Source organism: Anser anser (assembly GCF_964211835.1).
Source record: "Anser anser genome assembly, chromosome: 7".
Classification (NCBI taxonomy): domain Eukaryota; kingdom Metazoa; phylum Chordata; class Aves; order Anseriformes; family Anatidae; genus Anser; species Anser anser.
This window is the reverse complement of record NC_139727.1, coordinates 29970684-29994766: the sequence shown is the minus strand read 5'-3', so window position 1 is coordinate 29994766 and position 24083 is coordinate 29970684. Positions and strand designations below refer to the sequence as shown.

At 37.5% G+C, this 24083-nt stretch overlaps 2 long non-coding RNA genes across 4 annotated transcripts; one reads left to right on the top strand and one right to left on the bottom strand.

Moving 5' to 3' along the window:
- Positions 1–5169: 5169 nt before the first annotated feature.
- Positions 5170–23881, bottom strand: LOC310902238. Of its 3 annotated transcripts, none has more exons than XR_014586576.1 (6): positions 22528–23881; positions 12951–13017; positions 10708–10874; positions 9158–9233; positions 6678–6751; positions 5170–6013 (listed from the first exon to the last, which is right to left on the bottom strand). It is a non-coding gene; the product is annotated as an uncharacterized lncRNA (long non-coding RNA). The 3 variants fall into 3 exon arrangements; XR_014586577.1 differs by having other exon boundaries at positions 5171–6013; positions 12951–12999; positions 22528–23880; XR_014586578.1 differs by lacking the exon at positions 12951–13017 and having other exon boundaries at positions 5176–6013; positions 22528–23858.
- On the top strand, positions 14387–16363 carry LOC310902649. The gene is made up of 3 exons (XR_014586870.1): positions 14387–14480; positions 15550–15590; positions 15856–16363. It is a non-coding gene; the product is annotated as an uncharacterized lncRNA (long non-coding RNA).
- Positions 23882–24083: the final 202 nt, after the last annotated feature.

Genomic DNA, 24083 nt, shown 5'->3' with positions numbered 1-24083 from the left:
GGAGACATCAACAGGAAGACAGACCCCTGTATGCACAAAGTAAAACTAATCTGTTACACAGGAGAAAGGTAATTTTGTTCTAGTTCATTTGTCTGTGTGCATAATTTATTATATTATAGAGCAATGAATTTGGCATCAAAGAAAAAGAAAATAGTTGACTAAAAATAATATAAAATAATATAAACTGTGTTTTAAAGCAGCTGAAAGTTTTAATTTCCTAATGAGCTCATTTAATCCAGGTAGATGACCATGCTCTTTGATCAACCAATTGAAATATAAATTCAATTTGCAAAAGCCTGCATGCACAAATCCACACAGAAGAGGATTATATTCTAGAGAAAGTATGCGAAGCATATCAGAATAAGAACTGTGATGACAAGAACACAATAAATCAAAATAATATCAAGAGAAAACACAAAAAGCTTTGTGATGAAACACTGATTATATAAATCCCTGAAGAATGATCTGAATGATGATTTCCAGGGTTACTGTTTCACTTTGTGGAGTTTATTTTGGGGCTGGGAAATATTTAGTTGCAGATTTTACCTTCTAACATTCTTAAGTATTAAAGCAGCAACAATAGGATTAAAACATGTTAAAGAATTGTATAGCTAAACAAGCAGAGGCACTAGATGAAGTCCTACTAGTTGCTATTATTATCATGACAATAATTACAGATCCTGTCAGTCTAAGCCCTGTGATTAGATTAGTTCTTCTCAAGAAAAACATAGATGATATAACGTAGCAATTGCAAAATGAGTTCTGTGGGAATAGAATTTGTGTCCGCATGGAAATACCCCATGCTCTATCTGTTCCTCCGAGATTTCACTGGGAGATTGGGTCAGGAGAACGTTTGGTAATGTATAATGAAAATATGTAACAAAGCTTCTTAGATTTTTCATTTCAAACTGAATTCTAGGCGTATGTTCTGCAAATTTGAAATGTAACATTGCATTCTGAAATAGCTTTTTTATTTTTTTTTTTTTTGCATTTTTAAGCACATCCAAGCATAACATCATTTCTTCAGTTTCTCTCCAGGGTTTTCTGGGTTTAGTCATGATCAGAAGGAAAGTAAATGGCATTGCCTCAAAACCCTTCCTGCTGGCACATTTATAACAGTGCTGCTCAGTCCTTCCCTTTCGAAGTTCAGGAAGACTAGGCAGAATAAGGTTTTGGGTCAGGTGGGGTACTTGTAAACACCACAGATCAATGAAAGAACCATCACCAGAATTCAGAATCCTGAATCCAGGTCCAGTGCTACAATACTGCACCAGAGCTGATGTGACCAGGCAGATAACCTACTCTCATTTGGGGATAGACAGAAGCTTTTAAATGCCAGACAGATTTGGGAACAGTGCTACTTTGATACTTTGTGCCTAAAGTCCACATCTCTCTGCTACTCCCTGTCTTGTGCTTCAGCTGAAACCTGTTTGGGCAAGGGACACTCTCTTTCAAGCCTTCTGTTTCTCACACTGAGCTCTGTAAAATGCTTACAAGTAAGTGAATTGTATTGAGTCGAGACTCCTTTTGTTTTCAAACACATGGGAATACACTGTCACCTAAATATATGGTGAAAACAATGCCATACACTGCATCTAACCAGAAGAAAACATCTATTTTTTTTAGGGAAATATATTGGTATACATGACACAAAACAAAGAAATATATATTTTTGAATGTCAACCCAAGTGTCGGTCTTTGCTATTTAAAGAACCTTACTCCCCAGTGAAACAATATTATATATATTCTCAGATAAAAATAAAAAAAGATAAAAGCTACATACAAAAATTCAATATTCAAAATTGAACAACAGCCTCACATTATTTACTGATGTTGCGTAATGATCCTCCATAAGAAAGAAAGAAAGAAAGAAAGAAAGAAAGAAAGAAAGAAAGAAAGAAAGAAAGAAAAGAAAACAATAACAACAACAAAAATTAACAAAAAATATCTTGTAATTTATTGGAATAGTTCAAAAAAAGTTAATCCCTGCCACTTGAGCAATGTTCGGTGAGGAGGAGCAGAACATTGCAAGGATGGGTTCCTAATCTAGTTCTTAACAAGATGATGTATGTATCAAAATTACTGCCAATTCTCCTGGACAACTTAGCACCAAAAAACACTAGTATAAGTCCCATCTGAATCCATGCCAAAAGACCATCAGCTTCAGTAAGACAGGATCCAGCTGGGAATTGGTAATAAAGCGAAAGCCTTTTTGCAGGCAGACATAAGCTCTCCCTGTGTGCACTCTGAACTTGGATGCTGAGTAGCTGCTGTTCATGCAAGTTAATAAGACTTCCCAAAAGGCAGGATGTCTTACTTCATGCTCACCTATGTGCTTCTTCCTTAAAGTGATTTGCATGTATTTAGAGAATGGACAAAAAGCCTGGCATCTGTCTGGGAAAAACAAACAAACAAACAAGAAAAGAAAAAAATAAAAAAGTAGCGGATCCTGAGAAGTAACCATGATCTGTCACTTGAGTGGGAGCCATTGGGACAGAACCTGTCTTTGAAGAAACCTGTCTTTGAACTGTTCCATGGATCAGTAGATGAGCAGGACTTTACATTCCATACAAGTACAACAAGGAGAAAGCATATCACTGGAAATTATATCAAAGGCAGACTAAAACCTAACTGTTATCAGCAGGGGAAGCTAAACAAAAGCAAGGCAACAGTCCTCTTTAAGTGCTGTAGGGATGAGAAAGGAAATCCATTTGTCCCCTGGCAGATGCAGAACTGTCAAAGAATATTTGTGCTGCCATTCTCCTTTTTCCTTTGTGTGTAGGTTTTGGCATGACTTTCTGTAATTATCACAGCATAAAGAAGAAAGAAACTTTCAAATATTTTTTTGACACCAGTCTTTTCGAACTGGTTCAAAGCACTAAAGTTGTTATTTATTATACAGATATACATTAGCTGCATTTCAAAATGGGACAGTGGGCTGGACAACAGAGACAGTTGCTTTCTACTTTTGTGCCTAGCTTGGACAGTAGTGATGGTTTTTTACCATAGAGCTACCCAGGCTTGTGGTGAGGCTGCAAACACTGTGTGTAAGCCCACTGGTGCACTGTGGTGTTCAGCACCAGGCAGCAGGGCCAGCTTCTCTGGAATATTGCTGGGACCTGTGCAGCTGCAAATAGTTAGTGTTTTGAGATCTAACTCACTTCAAATAAATGTAGCTCTATTGATGTTACCTGTCTATCCTGCTGGCACTAAGTCCTGTGTTATTGGCTCTGATAAATTATAAAGTTGTGATGGTCATGGGTTATCATCTTGATTTTAAGTGCCCTTCATAGAAAAAGGTGGAGGGGAGCTCTTAGGAAAAGACAGTTTTGAGAAGTCTAAATCTTAGGAAGTGCTATCCCAAATGAAGATTTAACAGTGAGACCAAGGACTGGAATACCCATTAAACCTTCACTGATAGCAAACATCTGTTCTCAGCAGGAAGGTTAGCGCAATCATGGTCAGAGCTTACGTGCACTACCATGATCTAAAATGTAACATTAATCATCTCCCTGAAACCAGATGTATGCAGACTAACCCAGAGCTGATTACTGCCTTTTCTGTTTCAGACTTTACTTTCTTCTCTGAGGTTTCCCAATGCCTGTGACAGCACATCCAAGCTGCCCGCTTGAAGCCAAGGACACCTTTCTGCACAGCGAGTGCCATGGCACAGGAGCTGTGTCACTTCAGTTTAATCACACGTTTTCTGTAGCCAGGCATCGGCAAGATGTGAGGCTCTCCTCCTCTTTGTCGCCTGAGGTAAGGATTTTGGCAGAGCACACAGCACAATGTATTTGCCAGTTGTGTCTGTGCCTGTCAGCAACTGGAATTACCCTCTCGATGAAAGCAAGGGACTGAGGGAAGTCACCTCTGAGAAGAGAAAACGTTGTCTTTCCTCAGAGACTAGAGGCACATTACGCCCACATAGAGAAAGGAAATTTCACAGATTTTTCTGACCTCTTTCATCTCTTGAGAAGCAACAGTAAGAAGGGCAAATCAGTAGTTATCAATATGAGAAGATGAAAAACAGAAGAGAGAGAAGGGAGCAAAAAGAAAATAAGGCACCCCGTACATCAATACATAAGTGTTTCTCTATGAAATGATGCTAAACATTTATGATAATCCTCTGGGCTCCCTAAAGAACTTTTACATGACATGGTAATAGATGGTCACTTATGGGTTAACAAAAAACACTTGCATCAGGGTATTGACAGTTTAATAAGAGAAGCAATGGACACTTTTCAATGCCAAGTGACTCTGTATGGTGGTCTTTCCCGTCAGAGAAGAATGAATTTTAATGGCTATATAAAATCAACAATTTCACCTGGTCACTGTAGTTCAAAGACAAATATAGATAAATGTCTCAATTTTTGGATGCCCAAGATGAGACACGTCATCGAGATATTAGATTGTGAGGAAAGGATCCTACTCCTGAGAAGGAGCCTCTACTCTACATTTCCACAGATGGGGAAAAAAAAATCTAAAAAGTTTGACCCAGAAGTTTTGTACAAATGTGAATTGCTTATTTATACTTTTTAATTTGGTTCTTTCATAGAGTCATGCTATACTCACAAGATCCTGTTAAAATATTCAGTGCCTTCCACTCCAGGGAGGGCTGCATTTCACAGGTGAGTGAAGCGATCACCACATGCAATATCTCTAGAGCACTTGCTGAACTTCTGTAAGCTTTATTATTACTGATTCAATCTGTGTAAGAGGAAAAAGGGCATCCAAATGGCACTTAAGATGGAATAAGAAGCCCTTCATAAAGCTATTTAGAAATTAATAATTACAGGAAGACAGATGTAATTACATCCAGAAGATCAATGCAGTTTTTAATGAAGAAGAATTTCAAGACCCTAAATATAAATCGAGATAAGAAACTTCTGAAGCTCTCCCACATACCCTCTGGTAGATAAATGTTGCCAGAGAACAAAGGAATTGTAATGTTGTCACACAAAACAAAGTGATTTGGGTATCCTACTGAAAACATTAAGGTAGTTGGTCTGCGCTGCCAAACCATGTCTTCTTTGAAATATGATTATGCTTGATGTTTACAAATGGTCCTACTGAGAAAACCTCTAGTGTACTCACTGGAAATGGGGCAAATGATATGAAAAATTCCCTTCTGTTCAAAACTGTTTCTGTTTTTCAGCAGAGATGAAAAATCTTAAAGGCTCCACAGGACTTAATGATTTGAGAAAAACTCTTCCCTCCCACCCTGCAGAAACTTCTATATAATAGCATGATAGAGAAAGAAAATCATCATTATCCCTTGCCAGCTGTTGAAGCTAGCAGACAACAAAGGGTACTTGAATGTTGAGCATCTGTGCTAGGGTTGTAGGTCAGTCAAGGAAGAGTAGAGAGAATGTCATCTCTCTTTTGCTCACCTTCATTTGGATCCTTTGGGTTTTGTATGGGGAAGCAACACACAATGAAAATAATAATTCCACTGAGCAGGAACTTTTAATTGTCTCTTACACTTTGTAGAGAAAGTATACAAAGGGTAATGACAGTACATGACTCCTGTGTATATTATATGGGAAAATAAGCACAGAAGAAACCAAACTGAGTTAGCAAGATCACACATGGATGTGATTTCACTTCAGATAAGCCTACAAAACCCAAACACTTCAGTTGTGTCCAGCAATGAAGCAGATGTACTTCACACAGGCAGATACATACTATCGCAAATTGAGAATTTTGTTGAAATATCAAAACTGAAAAAGAATATATCCCCAAAGAAACCAAACAAACCCAGAGCATCATAGAAACAGAGCAAGCTACTGTTAAAATGCTAGGGCCTTAAGAAACAAGTTAAAACAGTGATACATGGAAGGAAGGTAAGCATCAGTTAGAGAAAAAGGCAGTCACAAAAGGAAAATGTATATTGTAGTGAACTTTGGAAAAGAAATTCTTTCTTGACCTTCTCTCTTTCTGCTCCTTCAGCATTCAAGCATATCTCTGCACTTTTCTCTCCTTATGGTTGTTTCCAAATCCCATACGTTTGCACCTCATCAGGAGAAATAACAAATAATGCTACACTTACAACTTATCTCTAGCAGGTACAAGACTTAATTAAAAGCAATGCTGTGTCTGATCAATAAGGGTGTTGAAGGAAAAAATAAAACTGGTCTTAGCACAAAACAAACATTGAAGAATGGCTGTAGTTAAAACTTTACAGAAGTCACTGTAGAGAACAATTCTTCACTCACTAAGAAGGGTGAGAACTAGTTCTACTCCAGATTTGTTGCCCTTGCTGCTCCTCAAGCTTAGCAGGAAGTATGTGAATTTATATCAGCCAAAGATCTAGTTTAAATTGGAGCACATCTGCAGGAATTTCTGGGTCAATATCTGTCTCAGGAGTTAATTTGTCACGATGGCAAAAATAAACCCTCCTCCAAGGAGAAAGAAAATCCCCAACTACCAAATTACTGGCTTGAGCAGTGCTTTTTGGGAAAGTTGGTAAAAAGACAACCTCTCTCTGTTCAGTGAGGATTAGTGGGGATTTCATAGGAAAGACACTCGTATTAGTAAGTTTGAAGACTTGTATGGTCTGATTCAACAGGACAGAACAGACAAGAATCTGATGTTGACAAAAGATTTACCCTCAAGAGAATGGTCAATCCATAAACATAACAGACAATATGTTGATTTAGTTGTAATATGCTGAGTACCTGGCTATGGGGTTCAGCTTGAAGAAACTCTCTGTGCTTAATTTGGGAACACCCTTGAAAACAGATACCTTTCACTGTAAAAGAAAAGGATTGTTTAGGACTGCATCACATGGTCACAAGGTATATAGAAAGAGGTGTGGATTCTAATCCAGAAAATGAGTTGTTTGAGACCTTGTCTGGTCCCTCAAAAGGTCTCATGCAGGATAGGTCTAGCCCTTAATAACTATATAATATATACTCTGATTATTAATAGGAATTTGAAGTGTCAGCTTGCAAAGACATAACAGATTTTGAAACCATAGCAATTTAAGGACAAGGTTTTCAACCCACCTGCATGATTTTCTTTTTACAGATGGGTTCTTCCAGTTTTATTTTGGAAGAAGCCTTTGCCTTGTCATGAGTTTTCAAATTGGACTCAGAACTAGATTGTCTACTATAAATAAAAAGTATCACATTTGATACCCTCCTGTTCATAGTATTCCAAGTTGGGCGTGGGGAGGGATTAAACCTAAGAATACATTTTACAGTGTAGTTGTATTACCCACAGAGTTACCAGGTAAAATAACTCAAATGGATTATTAACAGGCCCCAGATTTTTTTTTTTTTTGCTTTCCATGCATACATAGAATAAGAAAAATACATTTCAGATTGAACAGAACATTTTGTACAATACAGAAAAAAAAATGTTTTTCTTTTTGTTTCAGTAAAAACCTCCCCCAATTAAATGTTATCTGAGCTGATTTTTACTTTGATTTGTAAGTGTGTGTATTGGACTAAAAATCAGTTCTTCATTTCAGCACACCAATAAGCGTCTTCATCACTTTTCATAGGAAAATGAATGTACTTAGCAGGATATGAACTTGAATGGCAAGATCTCTAATGTTTTTATTATTATTATTAAACATATTTGATGTATAAGAGTTAGAACAAATGTGAAAAATCTCAATCTGCTGCTGTGATTTGCTGTCACAGACCTGCCTGACACGTTTCTGTTATGTGGATGGGGAAACCCACTCTGAATTGCCTTGATTCACATTGCTCTCTTCCTCCCTTTAAAAAAAAAAAGGGGGGGGGGGGGGGGGGGATGACTGTTACTGCTTGGGCAGCACTCACACAAAACTTAGAAGAAAGATGTTGACCAGTAATGAGACATGTACTGCATTTGAGCATCCTCACTCATTTGAACATCTGAGATAGGAGAAAGTTGACCATACATCTCCAGTTCTCTGTTCTCCAAGTTAAAAAGTGGGAAAACAGGCAAATCCAACTCAACTTTGGAAATTCAAAATGTAGATTTAGATCTTCAGGGATTGTTGCATTATTACGGTGTTGAAGATACCTATCTTTCTTACGTACGTGTACCCAGGAGCATTAAATTAACAATCCTCTTTGTCTTCACTATTTCTCAAAGCTATTTTACCACAAAGGGATAGCAAAAAAGAGGCAATTTTTTTTTTTTTTTTAATACACACCAGCACCTACCCAAAGAGAACTGCAACTGACTATGTTTTGGACACTGAATGTTAATCTCCAACAAAATGTATTGCAATCACTAAAGACAGGATCCTGCAGACCTTCTAATTATTCTGTATGTGGCCTGGAAGTCTTCCTACTGTACTAGACTTTGCAGGATCCCTGTGGTAATCCCTAGGATGGCCCAGTGACAGACTTTTGGAGCCGATGCTGTGGGGGTTGGCATCGGTTGGTCTGTCTGCATTAATGCATCTGAAGCTGTGAGTCCGTATGTGTGGGGTTACCTGTAAGCTGGGCAAAGCAGGAAAGTTTCAGTCAAGGTCACTTCACTTTTATCTGTACCTTAATAAAACATTGGCCTCCAGAAGCTGAAACCATTCTGAGAAACATTTGAGACTGTTAGGAGCAGCATCCTGGGAGCACAGTCTCTCCTTTAATTTATGCTAATAAAATAGGATTTAAATGTATGAGTCATGACTGGTAGTGGACTGAACAGACTATCCTGTCCTTCACTTTTACTATTGCAAAGATGTCTCTTCACTACTCATAACACCTTTCTGAACTGGAGAAGAGAAAACCTTCTCCTGACAAGTATTATTGGCCATGTATGTGCCTAAAAAGTTGTATAGGTTAGGCAACCAGAGTTTTTTTTGCCTATAAAGCTTTTTTTGTTTATTTTTTTTTCTTTTTCATTCATATTAGAAACTAGTATTGTTATCTGTTTACTTTTTCCCTGCACTGAACTGTCCAGGACCTTTATGATTTCTCATTTCTAAAGCAGTAATATATTAGTCCACACAACCTAGTTTAAACATGCCTTCCATATGGAATATAAAACAATTTTGATTTCTCATCTAGCAAATATTGTTTCACTTGCGGTTTTCTTTTTCCTTCCTCCTCTCACACCCCTCTCCCACTCCCACTGAGCATCCAAAGGAGCACTTTGACAACAACAAAAAAATTCATTAGTCAAGCCAGCTCCATAACTCATTCCCCTTGTTACTCACTGTTGAATCATGGAGCAGAAGGTGGGTGTCTTGATCTTGAAGGCAGGACAATGAAACAATATATTTCCATCAGATGCTGGAAGAAAGGTTACAACCTGCTTTATACAGAATTCAATTAGGAATCACAGTAAGGGGAAGCTTTGTATTTGAAGTTTGTATTAACTCCTATAGATGCCAGAATGCTCTCAATCTATTTCTCTTTCATCTCTTTCCTCTAAAAGACTTTTAACTAATCACAACATTAGATTAGTTCAGTCAAAACAGTAGGAGATCGATTTTGTTTCAATGCCCTGGGAGAAAAATTTAGATTCCCAGATGTTTCATGGAAATCAACAGAAAAAGATTCAGTTGAGAAGCAATTCCGGCTTTAAGTAAATTATCCAGTCAAGTATTTCTATTACACTGCTACATGGACATTTTTGTATCACGAGGCATTTCCTACTTGTTTAGTAGGAAATGTGGATAGACTCAAGCAGACTGAGTTTCACCTGTTTGTGTCTTCAAAGGCAGGACTGTATCAAATTAAATTTAACTTTTGGTATACTCCATTTGGCTTTTAGATCTAAAGATTTTGGGGAAAGGCTTTACCACAAGATGAATTTAACACCTCTGGTTTTAATGCCAGTGAATTACAGTAGGTCATATGAGGTCTTCTTTTGTTGTAGATTACGAGCTCCAATTCTATATTAAAGTAGAAACTGAAATTATTGTTCCTTGAAACATTCTGGGATATCACTATTTTATCTCCTTTAATGTTTTGAACAAGTAGTAATAAACTTTTTCTTATTTGTGGGTATGCATATGTGTGTGGGTATCAAATTTAAACTATCTGTACAAAGCTGGTAAATTCAAATGTAAAAAGATAAGTTTGGAAATGACAAAACAGTTTTCCAAAAAAGTAAATATATATATATATTAAACATTCTGATATTCCCAAATCTGGATATGTCATTTAAATCTGCTGTTCCAACAAACTGACCTTTTGAGTCAGTTTGACATTTAATTGTCTTCGTTTTTTTGCAATACTTTATCAATGTGGAGTGGTAGTCTGATTTTCTGATGGTACTATTTTTCCTGATGAATCAGCAACCATCTGGAAGAAAACTGATATTTTCATGATTTTGATGCTTGATGGAGATCATTTTCTGCGTGTGGATTTGTCATGTATTTATGTTAACAGTATTAGGTTTATCAGTTACTTCCATAAAGTTCCAGTTCCAGAATTTCATAGACAGCATTGCTGAATAATTGAACCCATAGTCTCCTTGTGTCAGTCAACAATGTTTTTGCTCTAGCCTCATACTCATTGAGGTTGCAAGGAGAGTTAATGAGAAAATAATGTTGAAGCTGCATCCTATGTGCAGATGGCACATATTTGATGCGTCAGATCCTCTTCCACAAGTTGCTTATTGGTTTACTCATTTTGTTTACTATCTGCATCATGTCATTAACCTGAAGTGCAAGATCTTTTCTTTACAAGTTATTTGAACTACTTGGAAAATTATGGTCGCATGCTAAAGAGAAAAATGAAGAAGATTTTTATTTCCCACCTTCTATTTCATACATTCTTTATGGGACAGTGACTATTTCAAATCATCCTCTTGGTGGTTACTGCTGAGATCTCTGTTGTGAGTTGTGGACTGAGTTGAGGCTTCTCAGCCAGCAGATTTACTGGAAACAGGTTGCCTCCTGAGAACCATGGACCTGAGGTTAGGACCTGAAGAGCACATTAGATATATGCTTTAAGAAAGCACTAAATTACATGCAATAACTTGACCTAAAGTCTTTCGGAAAGTCGCTGATGCACATTTGAATTTAGACTTGGAACTTTTAGCCACTGGCACTGCAACAATGAGAGAGAAGTGCTGACAGCTGCCCACTCTGCTTTTCTGCCAGACATCATCACCCTCGTAACAAAGGCAGACAATTGGAAGGCAAGTCCATCCTCTGAGTACCTGAAAATCAAATCTTGCTGCATTCACTTCAGGGTCTACCTGGAGCCCAAATCTGTAGAAGTTACAACTGTCCCTGCAATAGACAGTGCAGGGTTTGCAGAGCCAGCACAAGTTTTTCTCAACAGTGGAAGTAAAAATGAATGCTACTCCTCAGACATAAAGGAAATGCCAGCCCACTCCTACCCAGTGAAGCAGAGAGGAAGAAGGAGGAAGGAGGGCTGAGGTGGAGGTTTGGAATTTGAGACACGGAGAGCTGTGCTGCCTGTTTTTGCAGCTCTCCTGAAAGTGAGATGAGCAAGACAGAGAGAAGACACATTCAGCACAGCCACAGATCTGCACGCCCCGGGCCTCAGCAGTAAGCAAGAATTTATGGAGTTGTGCCACAGCAAAGGAACCTCATCCTTCCCAGAGACCAATTGCTCAGCAGCCCATTCTACTGCCCAAGGAGTCCCCTGCTTGCAGTGTCACCACCTGGTCCTGCATGCTGTGCTTTCAGAGAATGATGCACCAGAGCCAAGGTGGAGGGATACATATTTCTAGGCAGCCATTGCTTTGGGAAGAATTTTTAAATGGCTTGGATTCTCTCTCCTAAGGCACTGAATGAGCATTGAACATCCCCATTGCCTACTGAATACTTACTACAGTTTTCTACATAGTGCTGTCTAGCGTTTATTGTAACTGGTCCCCAATTCACTGAGGAGTTTTATACACCACCACTAATACAAGATAAGTCTTAACAATACAAATGATAAATTTACAGTGATAGAAAGCAGAGATTTCCAGCTAAATCATAATAAATTCAATAAACTTAAAATAGGATAATCCACCTCAATTCTATTACAATTCTTGTCTACCATGACAAAAAACAAACAAACAAAAAATAAAACAACAATAACAACAAAATACCTGCCAACATCTTCCCTTAAAAAATAAAATAAAATAAAATTCAAGCTGTCCTTCCAAGGAGACTTGGATCCTTCTTTCTTCCCTTCTCCCCCCAACCTCCTTCACTGCTGCTTCTAGTCTAACAGAAGAGTGAATACATAAGAATTCAAACTAGGTCTTCCTTGGAGGGATGCAAAGGACAATCCAATGAATAATGCTGTGGGAGTGAGTTGTAGTTTCCCCCAAAGTGTGAGCTGATTTATTATGGATAGAACTCAGCCTGCTGCTCTGTTGAAAGCCAAATCTATGCAACTGATTTTCTTTTAATACATTTATAGGAAAGAACGATCCTGCATTTTATTGTGTGACTGATCACCTTGACACCCATAGCTGATATTCTACCCGTGCAATCATAATTCTACACGTACCAACAAAAGAAAAGAAAAAAAAGCCATGTCTTGGTGTCTTGGCTGACTGCCTTACTTTCTCATTTCACTAGTGCAAAGGCCATCTGATTCAAATTCTTTAAAGACACATCTGTTGACAATAATTATTTTGTGTAATTATTTTAATATTTTATTCATAATGTGGCTTAAAAGGATAGCATATGTGGATTTGACTAGAGAGACTACCCATTGGAAAGGCAAAATAATTGATTTTTGGTTGTGCTTGTTGATTAATGAATTAAAAACAAACAAACAAACAACAACAAAAACCACACACACACAAAAAATTAACTAACTGCAATTTTCCTGGAGTAACCAGATATAATCAAGACCAAGTTTAATTTTTCAGGGCAGAAATTTACTGTTCCTGTAGAACTGGGGGGAATTCAGATGTGATTTAATGAGTGACCTCTATTCAGAGTGCTTAAATACAGCCTTTTATCTCAGAATCTGAATGGAAATTATTGAACACAATATATTGAAGATAAGACTTGAAGATAAGCCTACCTCTGCTTGCCTTCTTTGGTAGGTACGTTACCCAGGCACTGACCCATGGCTGGAAGAGGAAGGAGGGCTTTAAAAAGACAAAAATGGCTATGGATAGAGAATATAACAAAATACCTTTCCCACCAGTTTTGTCTTCAATCAACAGAGATGTTATCTTGCTGTTTCTGAGCAATATCATTCACCTAATTCTGTGCCATCACTCTACCGAATCAGAGATAAGACTGAGAAAAATGTAACCACTAAAACTGGGCAAAACTGACCAATGACTAAATCTCAGCAAGGTTTTGGACCATGTTGGGGTCACTTACATATGCTAAGAGGAAAGACAGTCAGCTGCCATTGTATTTTTGAAAGTGCTTCCTTGTACATCTGTTTTGCTCCTCTTTTCAGCTTCACTATTACCTGATCTTACTGAATGAATAAAATGACTACTTCTCCCAGGTCATGATCATTTGTATGGACAATTCCAGTATCAGCCATTTGATAGAGAGAGACAGTCTCATCTGACAGCACTACTTTAACTGTTTTTTTTTCTGATTTGTTAAAGGAGGTATGAAAACCTCAATGTTATAAGCATTACATGAGCATCACATGCAAGCAGCCACTGATGGGTTAACTGTGATTTTGCAGCAAATCTGAAAGTAATAGTAGCATGAAATTATACTGACTTGGGAACAAAGACTGTAATGGTAATTTTCCAGAGATATGTTTATTCTGACTCAAAGGTGTAAGCAAAGCATTTAAATTGAATTTAAATCAGCTAATAACAAACTACTGCTACAACTACTGATAACAAGATTGTTGGAATGATGATACAGGTTCACTGTCTCTAGTTCTGAACTCAGATTTTTCACTCATGCCAAAGTCTGCTACCGCATTCATTTTTTAGGCAAATGTCTGTTATTGAATTCAAAGGCATTTAGACATTCATTTTTGAAGCTTTGACATAGAGAATTTTGTAGGAGATGAAGCTAGAGGTGAATGTGACAACTTCTTGTGAGTCTGTAAAGCAGAGAAATGGTTAATTGATAACAAATGGGCAGGTGTAAGAAGAAAGATGTGATCAACATTTGCTAATTTATTTAAAGGAAAAAAATCCTTTGGCAATAATCCCCTGATTCATAAGAAATGGAGGCAGTCTGGCAAAGTTTAAGTGATCGAAAATGATGCCCATGGCCTTCTGTAAAATCTGATTACAGCTCCAATGATCGATGAGTTGCCATTAGCAAAAGGAGAAAAAGTTCAGAAATTGAGCCAAGTAAATCAAGAAAGACCTTTTGAGTTTACAATGAACACTTCAATATGATTCAAAAAGTGTTTTAACCAAGATTTCATTTTCTTTAAATGTATGTTACCTTCAGAATATGAACTATTCATTTCCATGAGTCCTTTTTGAGCCAGACATTCATATGGCTTGAAAAGATGTCCAGCTTTGCCTGCTGGCTTTTCAAGGCTCCCTCTGATTTACTTCAGTGACACTGGGAGTCTTTGGCTGATATCTGGATGAAACTCTCTTCCTTTCAGCCACAGGTGGGTCAGATACATGAAACTTTTAAATTCTAATTTTTGCATTTACTTTTTTTTTTCTTTATATCTGAATATATTATTACTTTTTAAAAAAGAAATCAGCTTCAGCAAAACATGTTATCAAATCCTGTCATGACTGTCAAACTCACTCCACAGGAAAATAAAAAGCAAAGTGAAAAATAACTGAAAATCTGAAAAAAAAAAATAAATATAACATTGTAAATAGTAGAGTGACAGGTGTGACTGGTTCACTGACTCAGTAGAGAAAAAGCTTTAATTTTAAGCAAATATTTAGTAAATTATAAAAAGCAGAATATTAAAAAGTAGATTTATTCAATTTTATTATAAGTAAAATATTTCTTTTGGATTTGAACTTTCAAATATAAATGTTTTTATTTTTAGAATAGAGAATATCTAAAAAAAAAAAGACTTTTGATTCAAAGCATACTCCTTTTTTAGTTTGATGAGAAAAATATTACTTTTATTCACTGAGAAAAGAAGGTTATCTTGCCAGTCAAACTACACAAGAAAGAGATGATCTCAGGCAGAACTGAAGATCACCTATGAATATTTGTCCTAGCCTGAAGCTGAGGCTCAGCTTACTATTTTATAATTTTCTTTCAAGGGTTTTGAACTAAGTCTCAGCTCCAACACTAACTACCTATACAGATCAGGACCGATCCTGGTCTAATTTTGTGTTATTTTATTTTGATTCAGAATAAGTCATCTGTAATTTACAAATATTGTCTTTGGATTTATACTGCTTGCCACTTCCTTTGAGCTTTTAGTCTGAGATCAGAAAACTTTCTACAACATCAGCTTTTTGCTGATAGTCAGAACTTCTATGAGGTGTTACAGGTGAATCAGAGCAGCTCTCGATTTTTTTAGTGTACTTGAGACTATGGCCAATGCCTACATAATGTTGTTGCCATTTTTACGCAAGAATATGCTAGCTACACATGAAAATTCTTGCAAGCAGATGTATCACTAAGGTAGCATTTGAGAATTTCTAAATTAGACCAAATTGTGTAATGCAAACAGAATGGAAACAGGTAACCTCTTCCTTTACTAGGCCTCCTAGGGAGCTCCATGACATACATAAATGAATTATGGGTAAGTCAATTTCAGTTTCTTCTTAATCATACAGGGTAATGTAGTTTTTTGTTAATTAAGAAATAGAGATTAAGCTAAAACAATTTATTTAATAAATTATAAAGATGATTGCATGTTAGACTGCCATGTGAATAGACTCATTCCCAGATTGTTAGAGCAATGAGCATTTTGATAAGATACCTGGAAAGCCTGACTATAGTAACAAAATATCCTTCATAATTACATTATTAGTGATTATTATTTGAGATTATTATTTCCTGTCCAGATAAGCCAACATGAGTTTATGAGAAGAAAAAAGAAGTGCAGCCTGTTTAAGGGAGTGGAAGGACTTTGGTGAGCCCCTGACTCTTTGCATGTTCAGTGTTGTAAATCCCTAGCCCTTTGCCAAAGTGGGTCATTCCAAGCTGAGGCTTTTAAACAGCTTCTCCTCATGTTGATGAAGACCCAGGCCTGACAAGGCACCGAAGAGAAGTTCCACACAAAACACCTTTCATCTTCAGCTCCCTGTCTTCATCATCCTTTGCTGCATCTTTCAGGAATTGACATCATAAGTGGGAACTTATTGATGTAAGAGATGTCCCTGAAAGAGGGACAGCAGAGGGAGCAATGCTGCCATTTCGATTAAACCTGTTCAGGATGGCTGGAACAGCTTGGTGTAAGCTCACTGAAAGACAGATAAGTACTGCTTGTTGACTGCTATTTTTAATTAAGCAAAAATAACACTCCAGCAATCGTGGGACTGATGATGCAGCAACTTTCCAGCTTCATTATAACTGACATCATCTTCCTAGGTCTGTCCTGGATTGCTCTTCAAGCACTCTGCAGCATAATTCCTCCTCATTTCTAAGGAGACTGAAGTTCATATTGGTTAAGGGGTAGTTTGGAATTGCAAAAGCACAAAGTCAAGAAGTTGCAGCAGAGTCAAGATCTAAATATGCATGACTCTGAAGAGTTTTCTGTCTTTTCACCATAGTCTTTCATGACATTTTAGAGGCCATAATCAGGAACCCCAGAATGACTAATTGAGGCTTGCCTCTTCTTGCCATGCTGATCTTGTACAGTACATATAGCTCAGACACCAAAAGCTAACTAATAAGATTCCTTAGAGAAAAGACCTCTTGGCATACTTAGCCTAGTTTCTGCAGTTACAGGCAACATCATGGACCGAACTCCATTTTTAAAGATCCATTTTCCTCTATTATGGCATGTATGCTCCAGAACTACCTTGGTCCAAAGTTTAGAGAGAAATCTGTCATTACTGTTAGTTTTGACTTGATCATTCATGGGCCAGTAACTTCCTTCTGAAATTTTTCTCTTCTACATACAACCAACCCAGCATAAGAAAGCATCATCTCATGAAGTAGCCAGTTTTCTTTAATTTATTTCCAGTCTTTCAGGAAGGTTGGATCAAAGAATCCTTTATTGTTTACATGATTGTTTGGCGTTAGTTCTTTGGACTAGATATGGGATCCTAACTGTCATTACTGTGCTATGGCACACGCATACATCCCAGGGTGTAGTAATGTGCACTAACAGAGCACGTAACAGGCAGCAGAGCTGGCGTTTCACATCTGTAAGACCTGACTGCTGTTCCCAATCTCCAACATGAGCTTTCAGATCCCCTGCAACTCTCCTTTGCCTTTCAGTTAAATAGGTGTAGTAGCTACTCACCTTTTTTATGGGTTATTCTGAAAAATGCTGAAAAAATTGTACCGCAGCTAAGTATAATGCTTTTCCAAGCTATCTTTATCTAAACTTGCTTCCTATATACTACATGTAAGTACAACTACAAGTTGTATTTAATGCAAATGTTTTCTCCACTCCTGTCATAAAGGACATCAGCAATTGAAGAAAAATTCAGGGCATTTGGGATTAGGCTATAAAAAACCTCCACACTTGAAATAACCCATCCCCCATCTATTTTAATTTAAAACCTGCTTAAAACCCATTTTTGAATTTCCAGTGCTGTTATAAGGTGCTTTAACACACATGAAGCAAATGAAATTATTTTGTAATGAAAGTCTTGTCATACATCATTAGGATCATCCTCCTACCTATAGGGCCATTTAGGAAGCTGAATAAATCTATCCAGCTTTATAGCTGTAAGAGATGGTACATTAAGTTTGCTGGTCCCAGAGTGCCTGAAGAAATCCAAACACTAGTATTCTTCAAGTCCAGGAGATTTTATTTTCTAACTTCCAAATGTAGATGGGCAGAGATCTTCAAAAGCACATCCTCAGCTAGCAATTGTGAGCAGAGGTCTGCAAGCTTTAAGGAGACATTTTTCACAAAGCACACTGAAAGAGGTGAGCACTAAACTGATAGTGAACTCAAATCGATCTCCTTTTCACATCCATGTTGTTGGTCTTCTCAAGGCACAGAAACCTAGTATTCTGAACACTTATTTAGTCAGTATCCCACAGTACTGGATCTTGCTATAAACTGCAAACAGCTGTAGTCAGCTCTCAGATATCATGACAGCCTGGGATATTGGCCATCAACACCCTGACCAAGAGAGTGACACTCCCAGAGCTTACTGAACTTACAGAGCTGTGAGAGCACAGCTACAGCTGGGGCTGCAGCACAAGATGTATCACAGAATTGCTCAGGATTAAGCAGCTGATCAGAACATCCATGGAAGCGTATACTAAAAGAAATATTGGATTTTGGGGGCACTTAGATTTTTAATGAAAAAATCATGGAAAACAGACACAATAAAAATATCCATCTCTCTCTCTTTTTATTTTTTTAAGACATGTTTATTAGAATTATCTTCTAATATCCCCAACTATATCTATCTTTGAATCAGATCTAAATTATTTTCATTGCTGTTATTCTATCATCGTTTTCCATTATTACAGTGGAAATACGGTAATCAAACTAATGCATTTATCAGTTTGATGCTGTTTCTGTGACATCTTTTTTTCTTTGCTGGAAAACTGACAGTTGCTTGGTTTCATTTGTGTTTCTACTGTAGCTAGTTAAATAAAACATTTTCAGATGCCATCTCACTCCATCTGTAAGAGGGAGAAGAATAAGAAGGAAAAATTCAGGTGCAATGAGTTTTGCTTCCTTTTTAGAGTCTGTTTGCTACTATTAAGCTAAAAAACAAACAAACACAAGTCATCCAACTTGAAAAAAAAATTAAAAAATTTAATTGACAAAATCTAAACCACTGTAGTTCCCTTCTTCCAGAAAGTCATTGCCTTATGTCTAAGCTAGATTTTATGGTTAGCTTCCTACATGGCTCACATTTGGCTGCAGAGACTACTGCAGTCCCTAACCAGTGTATAAAGCACAACCAAACTGGGTCTGCAGCTCAAAGTCAGGAAAAGAAGACCATAGAAATCTTTGCAGAGCTCACTCACAGGGTGGTGATCTCCTTATTTATTGACAGGAATTCAAAAATGCCTCCTCATCCTTCATCCACCTAGTTAAAATATAATCCTCATTTCATAAGGCCAAGTTTTCTGGAACTGGTTTGAATTACGTTTTTCTTTAGGGCAAAACTGATCAGTCTCTATGCATTGCAAATATTACCTTAATGTTTATATGAACACAGATTAAATCTGTCCTGAAAATAGGACCTCCCAATACGAGTATATTGTGTCTCATCACCTGCCCATATTTTTAGCTCTATCCTGCCTGAAGAGCACGATCAGTATGCCTACACAGTGGAGGAGCTAAACCCTGCTAAGAAGGCTGAGTTTAGTGCACCCAGGTGTCCTAGGTTTGATCTATCTCATCATTTCCCCAGATTGCGCACCAAAGTATGGAGCATCTTCTAGATCTAGCCCTCAGGATCACGGCCAAAATTTTCACATGAACATTAAATGATAGAAGAAAATGAGTCTTAATTTCATCAGAAGCTGAGACTGCTGGCCTTGTCTGGCAGTGCCTGAAGCATCCTCAGGTAAGAACTACAGTCAAAACAGTGTGTGAAAGCAGGGAAAAGCCATCCATTTTTTATCGGAGAAGAGTAAATAAGAGAGAGATATCAGACACAGGTTACCAGCAGAGAGTTGGAAACTGAACTAGGAATTAGTATATTCAGTTTCTAAAGCTGTGAATGCATGGAGAGGAGGAAGATGGGGTAAGAAGAACATGTTTTGTTCTTATAGAGTAAAATCCACTTAGCAGCTCTTTTGAGACAGTGAACTTGTCTTTGACATTTACTATTTGTGTCAGTGGCTGAGCTGTTGCTCTATTTGCACTCATTCTCTGCAAAACACTGCATTCTTTAGGCAATTTGAAAATCTTAAATCCATCTTTTCAAAAGAAAGTTTCTAACTAATGGACATCTTATGGATGAGCAAAACTGCTTCTCGGAGGCTGGATAGGTAGAAAAGGGTTATTTGATTATACATAGGCAAAATGGTCTTTTGCTCCTTCTCCTGCCCTTATGTTTAGCAGAGGAGGACTTGGGCCACTAAAAACATCTGAGCCCCCAAAAATTTAATTTCAAATGCATTGACCTCTACACAGAGGGAGTTTCAGAGACTGAGAATGCCTACCTATTGTCTGTTTCTTTTCCAACCTACATACGTACACACTTTAAAGTCTCCCTTTGCTCTCAATGGTTACTTGTAAACTGTCTTAGACTTCATATTAAGCTTAGGTTTTAGCTGTCTTTTTACTTCCACTCTGGAGGAAAAGCCAGACTCAAACACCATTGGTAAACAGCTAAAAAGATATCATTAAACTCTGAATGTCCTCTGTTCTGAAGGCCTCTGTTCTGAAGGTGAAGATCTGGAAGAGATTTTCCAAATTCAGCTTCAGATCGGAAGATGGGGAAGGAGTCCCTGGACAAAAGAAGGGGTAGAAGATTTCCGAGGAAAATATCCTTCGTTTGTCACTGTATCACCTCCCTGCACTGTATTTTGTTTGATATTAGTAAACATTATGTAAGTAAACCTCCCTAAAGATCACATGGTAGAGAAACAATTACAGTGCTGTCCCATAGGAGACTAATAAAAAACAAAACAACAACAACAACAAAAAAAAAACCACCACAGATCTGCTTTTTTAAATTTGGAACTCACAAGAACATTCCCTGCCTGTTAATTAAATTCCTTGCCTGTTAAATTGGCCAGCAAATACCTCAGAAGTGGCTACTAGATATTTATTACACATTGTTGCTCCATTTTATGTGCTCTAGTAGTGTGAAAGCACACACTCAAGCAAGGGGACAGAGGGAAAGCCCCAGGGCTGCAGTTATCTAAGGAAGTGTTGTATGTTCTGCTGGAATAGAGAAAATCAAGTGTTCTCTCTGATGAGCCTTGCAGGTTTGTCTGCACCATCCTGGCAGGTTGGCTCCTGGTTTAAAGGTCTCCTTCAGTTTAGAGGTAACAGATAAAACTCCCCAGAACAAACCTCCAGAAAACCCTACAAATTAAAACACCAAGATAAATGGATGAAGACCAAGGGACAGCATAAGTTTTGAGTGCATACTGGAACACAAAATATAAGCTTTTTCTTTTTACGTGCATCTCCTTGCTGCCCCTGAGCCTCAGACACCACTATGCTAAGCGGTAAGTAAGGCAGAGTGACAATGGATAGCATCTGCCTCCAGAGAGGAACCAATATAAATAACAAAGGAAGAAAGACAGGGCAAATATTAAGAAACAGCATTTTATCATAATCAATACCTGAATTTGTAGGAGCCTTGAAGAAACACCAGAGTGCAATCAAAAGCATGTTTGTTTTGCCAATTATATCAGCTCATCTAACAATGGAATACCTTCTATTAACACTTTGTTTGCCTATAACATCACATGATTTTGGCTACAACACTGCAATTGCTTGAGCTTCCAGAATACTTATATTTATTTAAATTTTATACTAAATTAAGCAAATCTTGATAGGAAAAAGACTGTGTTCATAATGCAGATGGCGTCTGTGTCAGGTATTAGTACAGTATTCTTACTAGCTTGGAAAGCTAGTCAAATCAAGGACAAAGAACAGGTCAAGAACTTGAAAAATAACATTGACACAACAGATATTTCTGAGTCTTTGTTTTTCTGTACCTGAAAGGGAAGCAGCCATCATCACCCTGCTCTCCAGAGAAGTAATGTGCTTTCTTAAGTGCTTCCTTTGAAATTTTGTCATTTTCTGTATTAATGAAAGCTCAGTATTTTAATCATTAAAGCTTAGAATAATCCAGATCACAGATCTATAACAACCGCAGCAAGTGAGAAGCATCTTTTCCAACAGGAAATGCTTTAAAGAGATACAAGAAAGGGAAGAAGGGAACATACCTTAGTTATCACACCCAGATACCATGTCTGGGTAAACCAATTAAAGACCTCAGCTGGCAGGAGGAAAAAATAAATTAACAACTAAAGTATAATAAGGTAGGCAGTGTAATAAGAGTAAAGTAGAGGGAAGTCTCAGTCCTGTAGGGACCAGAGTTATGACAGGTGCTCAACCACAGAGCATAAGAACAAATCAAAGTTCCTTTTCTTAAGCTTTATAGATCCCTTGCACAGCAGGGGCTTATACCCAACCTAATAGAAGGAGAGAAGGAGGGAGAAGAGATGCAGAAGGTGTTGATTGAGTGGGATAAATATTGTCCTCATTGCAGGGGAAGGACACCCACAACACATCTCTGGCAATAAATATTAGCTGTAGATCAAGATTCACTCTGATATATTAAAACAGGCTGCTTATGAAAATCTAAGAACTAAATATTTCATATTCTTGTTGTTTAAAACCCAAGAAGAGAAGATTAGGCAAGAGCCTGAAGAAGGTTAACAAGATAGTTTTACACATGTTTACAAAGAGCTTGTCCTGAGCCAGATAAAAAGGATGATCATATCTGTTTGATTATCAAACTAATTACAGCTTCCAGCTGCAGCACATTATGCTTTAACCAGGCTGGGCCACAAAAAACAGATGATAAACTTCCTTCCAAAATGAGGAATAGATTATTGCTTACCTGGTGGTCTAAAATGTCCCTCTTTTTTTTTAAGCCCCTGGGTAATGGCTCAGGCTCCCTCAATATATCAGTCTGGGATGAAAGTCCACTGCCTTAAAAAAAGTTTTTTTCTCCTAATACTTATTATATAACACACCTGTGGAATTGATTAATATAGCTGCAAAATAGTTAACGCATGGGTCAGTTTTTAGCCCACCTCCTACAATGTTTTTGTATCACAATTAACATTTGAAGTGAAGAGGTGAAATACAAATTTACTAAAACAGATCATAAATAAGTTTGATTTCCTGCAGTATCAGACAAATGTATTAGAAAAACAGGTTAAAGCATTACAGGGAATAACGAGCTTTAGAAAAAGGCTACTGGTTAACAGTTATATCAGCAACAAAAAGGTGGAAATGAATCAACATTTGCTCAAAAAAAATTATGTTTGAACCTTTCTGAAGCCTGCTTCCTTTGAGCCATCTGAAGGCCTCAAGATGACATAAAAATGTTCTGCAAGACTCCCTGGTGTTGGGAGGATGAAAGGGTGATGAGACAAACCAGCTGGCTCCATATCTACTGTTTTGAAAATTTATCAAATTTACGTATATCAATGTATGATATCTGTCAACATAGAGAAGTAGTAAGAGTCTCCATTTCCACCCCAATCACTGGGATCCTCCAACTGTCCTTACTGCAGACCTGTAGAGAACAACGTGCTGCTGAAGCCCAGATGTGACCTTGCCAAGTAATTGCAGGAAGCCTACAGCTGCTGGCAGGTGCATGAAAGACAAATGAGCCTAATAAACTATTAAGAGAATTAGTGCTAGACTATTAAGTTCAGGTCCCTAGTGATATGTAGGTATTTAAAAATCAAAGGGAATTAGGAGTCTAAGTAAAGGCGCAGCTTTAGTCCTACAGATTAGATATCTATACTGGAATTCTTAGAGCCATCAGATGGGCTCTGCATTCCTTTGAAAAAATCAAATGAAAAACAAACAAAAACCTACCACCACCAACAACCAAACCAAACCACCAACACCAACAACAAAAACTGAAGCTCTTTAGAGCTTTTCTTGCTGTAGAAATCTTTCTTTGCTTTGGGCAATATAGCTTTCAAAACAACTGACTTTCATTTCTGAGATTCCAGTCATCCCATATAGTATTCCAAAAATTTCCAGGCTGCATCTTTTTCTGGAAGAGCTTTAACAGCTGTTCTGCTCTGACACTTGACTTTCCAGACAGATTTGGGCTACTTAGAGGAACAGTAGGAAAAATGTATCATTATTTCATGAGGAATTTAGAATTTCAGCTCTAGAGATCAACAGACATTCCAGAAAATACCTGACAGTCATTTGTGTGTTCTTAACAAAGGAATGGATGGGGAAAAGATTGTGTTAAATAAATAAATAAATAAATAAATAAATAAATAAATAAATAAAATGGAAAACAAACAAACAAACAAAAACCTAAGGAGGCTCAGGTCAAGTCTTTTTGCTTATTTATTTCCCTGTATAGTTTCAGTGTTTATTCCAGGAGAGAGAAAAGTAAAGGGAGAGAAGGAGAAAAAGAAT